This window comes from Podarcis erhardii (assembly GCF_964252035.2).
Source record: "Podarcis erhardii genome assembly, chromosome: 12".
In the NCBI taxonomy this organism is placed as follows: Eukaryota; Metazoa; Chordata; class Lepidosauria; order Squamata; family Lacertidae; genus Podarcis; species Podarcis erhardii.
The window spans coordinates 30,340,573-30,350,226 of NC_138513.1; the positions used below are offsets into that span (position 1 = coordinate 30,340,573).

At 42.9% G+C, this 9,654-nt stretch overlaps 1 long non-coding RNA gene across 1 annotated transcript; it reads left to right on the top strand.

Annotated features, from left to right (window-relative positions):
- The first annotated feature begins 3,269 nt into the window (after nt 1–3,269).
- LOC309325750 lies at nt 3,270–9,015 on the top strand. Its single transcript, XR_014149952.1, has 3 exons — nt 3,270–3,515; nt 5,739–5,931; nt 8,810–9,015. It is a non-coding gene; the product is annotated as an uncharacterized lncRNA (long non-coding RNA).
- Nucleotides 9,016–9,654: the final 639 nt, after the last annotated feature.

Genomic DNA, 9,654 nt, shown 5'->3' on the forward strand with positions numbered 1-9,654 from the left:
TGCGACAATATGGTGACCCTACAGAGAAAGCTGTGGGCATCAGTATATTTAGCTCTGTATTGTCTTAATTGGTTGACAGTGGGTCCCCAGGGTTTCAGGCAGGAGTCTTTCTCAATCCTACCTGAAGATGCTGGTGATTGCACTTTGAACCTTCTGCGTTCCAATTGTGTGCTCTATCCCTGAGCTATAGCTGAACCCAGTATGCAGAATCTGATGTTCAGATGGGACCCAGTGGGTGGATTCACTTCCTTTCCCTTAGCTGAAGCATCTTGATCTGACTTTCTGTTCATGTTAAGTTTCACTTTGAAAAAATAAAGGAGATAGATAGATGATAGATGATAGATAGATAGATAGATAGATAGATAGATAGATAGATAGATGATAGATAGATAGATAGATAGATAGATAGATAGATAGATAGATAGATGATAGATAGATGATAGATGATTAGATAGATAGATAGATAGATAGATAGATAGATAGATAGATAGATATAGATGATAGATGAAAAATATACAGGTGACTCAAGATATTTAATTTGTTGTAAAAATCACCAACAATATTCCTAACCATTAATAACAAGCACAGATAGATAGATAGATAGATAGATAGATAGATAGATAGATGATAGATAGGTGATGATGATAGATAGATAGATGATAGATGATAGATAGATAGATAGATAGATAGATAGAGATAGATAGATATAGATATGATAGATATAGATATAGATGATATAGAGATAGAGAGAGATAGAGATAGAGATAGAGATAGAGATAGAGATGATAGAGATGATAGAGATAGAGATAGAGATAGAGATAGAGATAGAGATAGAGATAGAGATGATAGAGATGATAGAGATGATAGAGATAGAGATAGAGATAGAGATAGAGATAGAGATAGAGATAGAGATAGATATGATAGATGATAGATAGATGAGAGAGAGAGATGATGATGATGATGATGATGATGATGATAGAGAGAGAGACAGACAGAGAGAGAGAGAGAGAGAGAGAGATGATAGATAGATGATAGATAGATAGATAGATAGATAGATGATAGATAGATAGATAGATAGATAGATAGATAGATAGATAGATAGATAGATATAGATAAATGATGGATACAGTAGATGATAGATGATATAGAATCATAGAATTATACAGTTGGAAGGGACCCCAAGGGTCATCACTTCCAACTCCCTGCAATGCAGGAATCCTAGACAGACAGACAGACAGATTTCCATTTGTAATTGGAATCACTCTGTCCAACCGACTTCTTTCACTCTGCAGTCCAGAAGGAAGAGAAGTAAGATATAAATGTGGGAAGCATGGACTCGAGTCTCTCTGGACTCAGCAAGTCAATGTGCCTGCTTCCAAACTGCCACTATGGTATTTTGTGGGTTTCAATCATATACAGGCAAATTTAAGGTTCTGCAATTAAAGTGGGCTTTGTTTTTCTTGCACAACAAACCTCGAATTTTTGTGGTAAAGAACATGACAGCCGCTTGACATGATGCCCTTGAACTTTACAGGCAACCCCGAATGAGTGCTCAGTAAACATTGGACATCATAGAAGCTCCACACAAACTTTGCAAAAACAACTCAAGGCAAATGCTCAATTGGCAGGTTGTCTGAAAAGGCCCCTCTAGGTCTCTGCATGCAAGACTGCTGAACCAGATTTTTTGGAATTTGCAGCCAGCCAACCAGCTCTGATGTTAAAGGGAGAAGGCTTGTTCTTAATGCCAGTGAAATATTTGCCTCACCCATGGCGGTTAGTTCTGGGACCCTTCCTTTCCTGGAATGCTCACTGCGAGGGTCAAAATGTCTTGGACAGTTGCCTGACGGCTCTTTGGCATGGGCTGGAAGTTGGCATCTGAACAAATCTGTCAGCAGGTTTTCTTCAACACAAAGTAAGGAGATCGGCTTGGCAAGATGGGAAAGGAAAATAATGGCTCCTTTGAATTTGGCAGAGCTATTCTTCCACCGTCGACAGAATAGGCCTAGAATAAGCCGAGCCTGCAGAACTTGTGGCTTCCCACACTGAGTGCTGCCCATCAGGCATGTATGGGAGCCCAGAAGGAACTCAGGCCAATGTCTTCTGCTCTCTCTCCAGGATAGAAAGGACAGAGGGAGGAGGAATGTCATCAAATACTTTGCAGGGCTTAGCGGTCCAGTGAGGTGTAGTGGTTAGAGTGTTCGACTAGGACATGGGAGACCAGGGTTCAAATCCCAGTCAGATCACTGGTTGATCTTGGCCATCATTTTCTTTTAGGCAGGACTACCTCAGAGGGTTGTCATGACAATGAAATGAAAAGCGAAAGAGCTATGTGCACTACCTTGAGCTATTTCGAAGGAAAGGTGAGATATAATATAAATCAATAAAACCTTTGGATGGCTGGAGCCCAAAGTTGTACAGGCCCAGGGTAAAATAACTGGAGCAAAGTCACAGAATCACCGACTTGGGGACATCTAGTCCGGCCCCCTGCAATGCAGGAATCTTTCACCCAACGTGGGGCTCAAACCTACAACCGTGAGATTGAGTCTTGTGCTGTACCAGCTGAGCTATCCATCAACTCCCTGGATCGGGCCAAAGGCCCATCTAATCCAATGTCCCAATCTCCCCGTAACCAGTGGTCACTGGTTCCCTTCTGCGGTGGCTGGTGAAATGGCAGCTAAATGGAAGTAGGTTGCGGGGAAGGTGTTTGTCCTCTTCTGCGGGGGGAGAGAAACAAGAGTTTGGCATTGGCCTTCGAAGGCAATCTTGGCTCCTAAATTCACTCAACTTTTATTGGTTCAAATGTGTAATTATGACGGTTTAATGGCAGAAGAGAGGCGGGTAATTAGAAGTGAGTCGTTCTGATCACCCTTGAACGCCGTGCCAGAAAGCCGCTCGACTCTCCTGCCCTGAAGCCTTGTTTGCTTTGCCGAAAGCCAAAATCCCACAAGGTCTGGATGGGACCAGCTGTCTCGCTAACTAACTGCCAGCGCTTTTCCTGAATGGGAGCTATCATCCTCTCCGACATCCGCCTCCTCCCCAGGGCGCTCCCTCGCTGTCTTTCTCTGTGTGATTGCATTTATCTGTGGCTTGCAGGAACTGCTTCTAATCATACCGCTTCTTGCCTTTGAGGGTCAAATACAAGTCCATTGCTGCCGAGACAAATGCATCGGGGAGGTGGGCCGGTGCAAGGAAGGGGAGGGGGCGGAGGGGAGAGACACAAACAGAAACTGTCACCTCTCCGTAAGACTGATAAGCATTTGGCAGGCAGGACACCGCAAACGAGAAAAGCAAACAGCCAGCAATCTGCAAGCGCCATAAATATGTTACAATCTCAGCTGGAAGATGGGCAATATATGCACCAAGAGGCCTTTGTTTAATGAGCTGTCAGAAAGCAGGCACAAAATTATGCTTGAAAACACAGGGAAGCTGCAGAGAACAGAGGCCTGGAAGGGCTCCCTTTGCCGGCGATGTGGATGTGCTGGAGTATCTTATCAGTCTGAGAATTGTCAAGTGAGGTAGGCTATCATTAGTAATCTAATAGCCTTTGGAAAAGGACCGATTTTTCCACCCCAGCTCCATTTTGTAACCTAAAATGAATGATGGGCAAAGGCAGGCCCTTATTTCTCCCCACAGGTTTTGCAATCGGGGGGCAGGGGGGGAGAGAGGAAGCTACCCAAACTGGAAGCAAATGAGACAAGTCATAAAAAGCATAAAACACTAAATCGGAAATTAAGCTGATGAGTTCCAATCCTAGAGCGCTCCTCTTCCTATTATCCTAATGGACTCTTCCAGTGACTTGGTAATTTTCAATCATGCCCATAACAAAGGTGCTACCCATAGGGGAAGAACGCGGAGACATGAGCGCCTTTGTAATGGAGTGTGCAACACGCGGGTTGTAGGTGTCTGTACAACGATGCAGGCTAAGCGATTGTAGGATTATAATGCAAGGACTAGGGTCACCATAGGGAGTATGATGTGATGTACAGGACAATGAGCCTTCAGCAGCTAGGCAGCCATGCAGCACAAATTGCCAAAGACATTCCACAAAACGAGACAAAAGGTGTTCCAGTTTTTGTCATTTAAAGGGGCTACAGAGAGGGAGGCTATTTCCCCCCTTCTAGTTTCTTTCGTGTGATTTCTGATGTTTGGTTTGTATGCTGGTTTACATAGAATAACTCATCAGTCCTACTTTTCAGGAATTTTCTTGGGGAAAGTTGACATCTTATCCCTGCCTTCCCAACCTGGCAGGATGCTGCCATCAAAGAGAATGGTTGACAGGTCTGTGACAATTGTATCTCTCCTGGGATCAGGAATAGTCATTGTAAAAATGGAGCCTGACACCTTAAATGATCAAATATAAGAAGCTGCACATTTTCTCTCTTTGGTCTTTATTTTTTTGTAAATAAAGTTTATTCTAGAAAGTATATGCACAATCAATATACCATCCTTTACAAAAACATAAAACAAAAATTCCACCGCTCTGACTTCCCTTCACCTCAACTTGACATCTTTTGATATTCTATACTCTTATTTACACTGTGTTTTTTATATTACTTGACATTCACCTATTATTAATTACAGTATGTCATGATCCAGTTCAGCTTTACATACTTAATCTATACATATCAACAGATTTTCTTTGGAACAGTGTTTTTTCATATAATCCTCAAAACATTGCCATTCCTTCCTTAATTTCTGGTTTGACTGGTGCCTTATGGCTGCCGTTAATTTAGCCAATTCTATAAATTCACATAGTTTACCTAACCAATCTTCTTTAGTGGGGATGATGTCCCATTTCCAGTTTTTAGCAAGTAATAAACTGGCTGCGGCTGCGGCATATAAAAATAGCCTTTCCTTATCTTTGTTCTTTATTTGTATTAGGCTATTTGGAAAGTTACCCATGACAAAAGCCACTTGTGCAATGAGGATTGCCCTATTCCTTCCATTACATGCTTCCATTACAGCAGTCTGTTTTCCCCAACCACATAATTTTTTTATTTTTTTTCTGTGTAGAAACATTTTTCTTTCATTTAAAATGTGTTTATCCCACACATTGGTTGAAAGGCCGTCACAGTGGCTCACAACTCAGAGGGAAACAATCAACAATATGCATTCAGTAATGGTCACAAAATACAGCAGACGTATAAAATAAAGGGGAGGAGGACTTAACCAAATCTTAATCTTAACAGCCTATCTTAATACCAATTATAAGGGTCCGAGTGCTTAGGGGGACCCTCTTGGTAGTTCCACTTCCCTCAGAAGTTTTAGGGTGGCAGCCTGGGAGGGAGAAGGCATTCTCTGTCGCAGCTCTGAAATTGTTGGATTTCTTTCACACAATGGTGTGTCTGGCTGGTTCACTAGTGTTTTCAGTGTTTTAATTAATGTTAATTAAAACTAGTGTTTTAATTCCAAATTTTAAATTGTTTTAACCTGCCCTGGGACCAGCTGCTGATTGGTTAATAATAATAATATTAATAATAATAATAATAATATTATTAATAATAATAATAATAATAATAATACCTAGCTATATATTTGCTCGCAATGAAGACCAGTGTTTTTTTTCTTAAAAAAATGTTTAGGGGTACTCTCATTTTCCTACTCATATTGAAACACTGCCCCTCAATGAGGCCAAACTTTGATTCACAAAGTGTCTAGGGGTATGTGTACCCCTGTGTCCCCCCAGGAAAAAAAGCACGATGAAGACAATGCAGTATCTGTTTCTATTCTTTTTCTAGGTCATCTGATGTAAGCGCCAGCAACTCAAGGGCAATGAATAAGAAATCGGAAGCCCTTGATTTGACCTGTGGGCTTGAAGATTTTGCAAGACTCAGCCGCCTCAGAGAGTAGAGGGTTGTACACCTGGGACCTTGCTGTTTGAATGATTCCTTTCAACATTTCCATAAAGAGAGAGAAAGCAGCGAGCAAATGGTATATTTTGTGTGACAGTTAGCAATGGGGTGGATCACAGATGGTTCGGGGCAATTGGAAGTCGTGTTTATGTTTCTTCTCCCTCAACTTTGCAAGAACAATTGTTACGCGGTATTCCCCAGGAAGCTTAATATAAATGAGCTATATTTGTGGCATATGGAATAGATAAGGATCACCTGACCTTCCCTATATGGAGAAAGCAGCTGAGCACATTGTCGCATCACAGTTTAAGGCACTTCGAGATTATAGAAACTTTCCCGATTCATTCTCATTTGCTTTTAGGCAAAGTTTTGAGACTGGGACTTCTCTAAGGGTTCCACCTAGTTGGATGGCCACTCAAGCGTCACCAGAAGAGAGGACAAAAAGGGATGCTGATTTGCATAAAGGATGCATATGCTAAAATATGCATACACTGCTGAAAGGAATCATTCAAACATATAGGTGAACATGCACACATGTACAGATGATAGTTAGAAATAATCACTCTAGAATCACAGAATTGTAAAATTGCAGGCTATAATTTCAATAGAAAGAGAGTACAGTGGAGAATGTGGAGGCTGGTCTGTGGTCCCTGGATCAGGCCCATTTACCCTGCGATGCCCCTGGGGACAACCTACCCCCACCCTGGATCAGTTCCTGAAGAAATTTGGTGGGTTAGGCAAATGGTTTTTTTAAAAAAACACCTAGGTTTAATAGTACAGTCAGTCAGTTCAAATTCCCACAACAAGGTGAGCTCCCATTGCTCTGTCCCAGCTCCTGAAAACCTAGCAGTTTGAAAGCACACCAGTGCAAGTAGATAAATAGGTACCACTGTGGCGAGAAGGTAAACAGCATTTCCATGCGCTCTGGTTTGCGTCACGGTCTTCCGTTGCGCCAGAAGCGGTTTAGTCATGCTGGCCACATGACCCGGAAAGCTGTCTGTGGACAAACACTGGCTCCCTTGGCCTGAAAAGCGAGATGAGCACCGCAACACTATAGCCGCCTTTGTCTGGACTTAACCGTCCAGGGGTCCTTTACCTTTTTACCTTACATACCTTCCTTTATCAAAAGATCCTAGGGTGGTGATCTTGTTTGGTGCTGCACCAGGCATAATTTTATATATCCCTGTATCAAGCCTTTCCCTCCTTGACCTTTTTTTTTTCAAAACTAAGAAACCCCCCACCAAATATCACAAATGCAAAATGACATTTCCCTTAACCACCATCCCAATTACAATGTCCTGCTTAGCAACTCTCAATGTCGGCAGGATGCAAAATTAGACCAATTTTAGTCACATCGTCTGATCCTAGTGCATATTTACTTGGATGCAGTGCAGTGGGGTTTGGAATAGCCTAAGAAAAATACTTGTCTAGTAATGTAATGATGAGCGCAGTGTGGTCCACATCCAGACCACATGCCTGTGGAAATGATTGCATGTCATGTCTGCTAAGTTAACAGTGAAATTGTTAACATCAGGGATAAGGGACTGGTGGCCTTCCAGGTGTTTTTGGACTCCAACTCCCATCAGCCCCAGCCAGCACAGCCAATGGGCAGGTCGCTGTCCAACAACATCTGCAAGGCCCCACCGTTCCCCATTCGAATTAGCCACATGTCAAACTCTAGTAGAGAGTTTGACAAGTGTAAAACTCTAGTAGAGAGTTTGACATGTGGCTAATTTGGATGGGGAACGGTGGGGCCTTGCAGATGTTGTTGGACAGCAAAATAAAGGAAGCAGACAGCAAAATATAACAGTATCGGCAGAAGAACAGCAAGAAAAAGGGGAAATGGCTGTGTGACCGGCCCTTTTAGGGGAAGGAAGCTCCAGACCAGGTGTGGCAGGAAGTCCTCCTGGTTGGGGTAACACCCCGCCCCCTGCATGTCCACTCTAGGCAAACAGGAAGTGTTGTACTTAACTGCTTATGTTACATCCCACAGGATCTTCAATGACTGGTTCATGTGTGACATGCGTGTACGGTACATTACTTGATGACATATTGCTTAGTGATACTTGGATGAGTGTTTGAACAGCTTTCAGCGAAAAGTAAAGCGGATGAGGTGATTTTAAGCGGATATGAAAACTGCAGGGTTTTTGATCCATAATGGTCATTCACATTTTGCCTTCATGCTGAGAAGGTAACTCAACAGGTTTATGTCTGACACCAGCTGGGAAAAAATCAAGACTCTAATGTCATTCTTCTCTACCATTTCCCATAAGAATCTGCCCCATTTGGTAAACTCCCTTGGCCAATAAAAATAAAGTGAGATGAGCGTCGCAACCCCAGAGTCAGCCACGACTGGACCTAATGGTCAGGGGTCCCTTTACCTTTGCCTTTACCACAAATGTTTAGCCTGTCCAAAGCAGACTCACAACTTTCTAAAAAAATGAAATGAAATAAAAAATCACATATTTTCTGGTTTTGAAAAGCCCTCTTCAAGAGAATGGAGTGCCACATCGCTTTCGATTTTGCCCTCCCAGGAACCTAGCAACAGTGGGTGCAATAAATAACAGGGCCGAGGAAACTCTTAATGTTGAGCAAAAAGAATTTGGGGGGAGGGGGAGAGCACACACACAGAATGAAGAAAATGTACCAAAAAAATTTATTGCCGCTAAGCATCTGTTTTTGTCTGCATCCTTTTGAGAACATATTAACAGCCTTTGCACATCTCCATATGGCTCATTGTGAGGATAATCATTAATATGGAATGTGTTTGTAAGCCCCCTTCTCTAGTAATGAGTATGTATGTTTGTTCTACCTCAGAAAAATGGAAGGACTGGATTTTGATAATGTGCTTACTGCATGATAAATAGTTGCAGAAGGAGGGGTATTTTTAAAAAAGAGTAGTCCTCAAAGACAGTAGCCCAGAGCCCAATATCTCATATATTATCTCTTTATTTCAGGATTTGGATGACACCTTTCAGGGCAAGCACTCCCAAGGCAGTGAGCATCAAAATAAAATCATGGCAAAATAAAACATAAGGCAATGCTATGAAGCTCGTCACATGCCTACTGAAAAACCACTACCCAGACTGAAATACATCCATACAGTAAAGCATTAAAACAACACAGATCGCCACACATTCCAATTAAAAGCACCTTTAAATAAGATGGTCTTCAAAGTGTGTTTCCCATCATCCTTGACCATTGGCCCTGCTGAATGGAGCTGATGGGACTTGGAGTTCATCCGCATCCAGAGGACCCTCCTGTATAGGTGTTGCATTGATACACACACACACACACACACAATTTGGTGAGGACAAATTGGGGCACCCCACCACCACCATCCTGCTGCTCCCATCACTTGCCCTCTCACCAGCTCCTCTCTCGTCTACTTTCTTGCTTGCTCATCACTGCCTGCTCACTAGTTTCCTCGCCCCCTCCATTGTATCCCTGCCTCGTATCTTTGTCCAAAGCCTCTTCTTCCTCCTCTGTGGCCTCAGGAGAAGCCATACCGGCCTGCACAGCCTCCTCTTTTGGTGCTGCAGGTGAACTTCCGGAAGCCAGCCAGCTTCCAGAAGCATCATGAAAGGAAGGAGGAAGAAGAGTGGTGAAGCCTCAGGCCAAGGCAGAAATTGCTTCCCTTCCCCCACCCCCACCCCGCGCACTCTGGTGTGAGCCAACTGACAGCTAGAGCACGGGAGCCAAAATGGGACAGTTGTGTGATATGCACACACACGTGTGTGTGTGTGTGTGTGTGTGTGAGAGAGAGAGAGAGAGAGAGAGAGAGAGAGGGAGTGTGCTCGCA